Genomic DNA, 2,077 nt, shown 5'->3' with positions numbered 1-2,077 from the left:
AAATAAAATTGTTTTACAGGATTTTTAGAAATCATTGAAAACATAATATACTGCTGTATTTTGAAGCTTTTAGTTAAAGATCTGCTAAAAACTCAACGTTTAATTTGTGTCTGAAACTTACTACAGATGTGAACAAGTTTTAATTTACTGTTTTTCTTTATTCACATAAACATAAATCAGGAGTTTTTGTTGAATTGAAGGTTTTTATGTAATAAGTTTAGCAGACATTTTTGACAGATTGATATTTTTTCACAGTTTGTTGTTTTAAGTTGTAAAGCTGCAAAATACGGAGACACACTGGTGTTCAACCAAACAACAAAATATTAACACTGTTTCATCAAACAACTTAAAGTCCAAACAAAATCACTCATTTACATGAAATACTTAACTTTAATGATTAAACCAAAGATAACTGATTAAATGTTCATAATGTGCCTTTAATCTGTCAGCTCATCACTTCTGCTCAGTGACTTCCTGGGGAAACCCAACATAACTGTCAAATACACAACAGGAAGTCACTTCTTCTGTCTTTCACATCTTGAGATGAAACATGTCGGTAAATAGATGCTCTGCTACGGAAATTATTTAAATTCAGTGAAGTCTGATCTGCTTCTGTTTCAGCTGTTTCAGCTGCAGCTCGTCTCCTCGCTCATCATTAATGTTTGCTCTCCTCTGGTCTCTCAGGTCCAGCAGGTCCAGCAGGTGCAGCGGTGGTCTCCACAGATGCGGCCCCCTCCTCCTCTTAGACTTGTGTCCATGAAGGCTGAAGGTGTCTGTGTGAGCGAGCGTCAGTGGATCTGCCTGGAGGGATGACAGGAGCAGACATGGAGACAGGAGAGACACACAAACGGATGGACACGCCATATTTCCACAGCCACGACTCTCCCCACTGAAGCCCCTCAGGACAACAGACAACTATTTTTCTAGTCTTTTTTTACTCAGAGCTGTTGTTTTGTTACTGACTGAAGCCATACTCAAAGAGACGTCAGGATGAGCTCGGAGGGCTTTCAGTACCGAGCTCTGTACGAGTACAAGAAGGAGCGGGAAGAGGACATCGACCTGCACGTTGGAGACATGCTGCTGGTCAGTAAAGGAGCGCTGCTGGCCCTCGGCTGCAGCAACGGAGCCGAAGAGCGACCGTCTGAGATCGGCTGGCTGCCCGGCTTCAACGAGACCACGCAGGTACGCTCTGGTACCGCTCAGTCCTGGTCCGTCTGACCCTCAGGAGGTCACTGAGGTCCACTTCAGTCTTATCTGACCAGGACATCTGGTTTAAGGTGCTGTGGGTTGGATCAGCCTGATGGAGGAGGAGGATGATGATGATGATGATGATGAGGGTGGATCCAGTTTAGTTCAAATATTCTGATAACTTAAAGTGGCAGATAGAGTTGGGCGATATTGGCAAAAAAAAAAATCAGGATTATTTGTGGTATTTAGCTGATAACGATTAATTTGATGATTAATCCCCTGGAGTCCCTGTTCATCTTCATGTCCTGGTCACATGACCAATTTAGTGGGAAATATTTGCTCTTCATAAAAATCTGTTCCAAACTGTCAAAGTTACAGACTTCAGGCAATACATCAATTTTTTTTAAATTGTGTTGAAAGATAAATAAATTACAGATTTTTGTTTCTTTTTTATTCTCGTCATATTTGAAGAGGAGAGGAGCACCAAGTGGGAAAATATCCAGTCAGTCTGCCTGGTGGCATTAATCATATTAATCCTCAAGTACCAAAAAATAATCAATTAATGTTTTTCTGACGATTAATTGCAAACGATATGATTATGCCCAACCCTAGTAGCAGAACAGATTAACGTTAACTAAATTAGTTTTTGACTTTTGAAAACCAGTTGAGGATTTTCTGTGGGATAAATCTTGTGCCAGCAGGAAGTGAATCTGAATTGCTCAGATTGGGCCTCGTGCAAGAACATGTTGGTATTCTTATCCTAAATTTCTCTTACTTTTGTTCGTACAAAGGGTTCGTARGAACATGTCACGTCAGATTCAACAAACTCTTCTATCTTCAGGAAAAGTGTGTAAATGAGCTGCGTAAATTCACCTGTTCTATCCAGCTG

General features: G+C 40.7%; 1 pseudogene; it reads left to right on the top strand.

Moving 5' to 3' along the window:
• Positions 1–1,182, top strand: part of LOC106527780 (phosphatidylinositol 3-kinase regulatory subunit alpha pseudogene) — a 2,456-nt pseudogene extending 1,274 nt beyond the window's left edge.
• Positions 1,183–2,077: the final 895 nt, after the last annotated feature.

This window comes from Austrofundulus limnaeus, unplaced genomic scaffold (assembly GCF_001266775.1).
Source record: "Austrofundulus limnaeus strain Quisiro unplaced genomic scaffold, Austrofundulus_limnaeus-1.0 Scaffold343, whole genome shotgun sequence".
Taxonomy (NCBI): domain Eukaryota; kingdom Metazoa; phylum Chordata; class Actinopteri; order Cyprinodontiformes; family Rivulidae; genus Austrofundulus; species Austrofundulus limnaeus.
The sequence above is the reverse complement of the archived record's forward strand: the minus strand, read 5'-3'. Positions and strand labels throughout refer to the sequence as shown.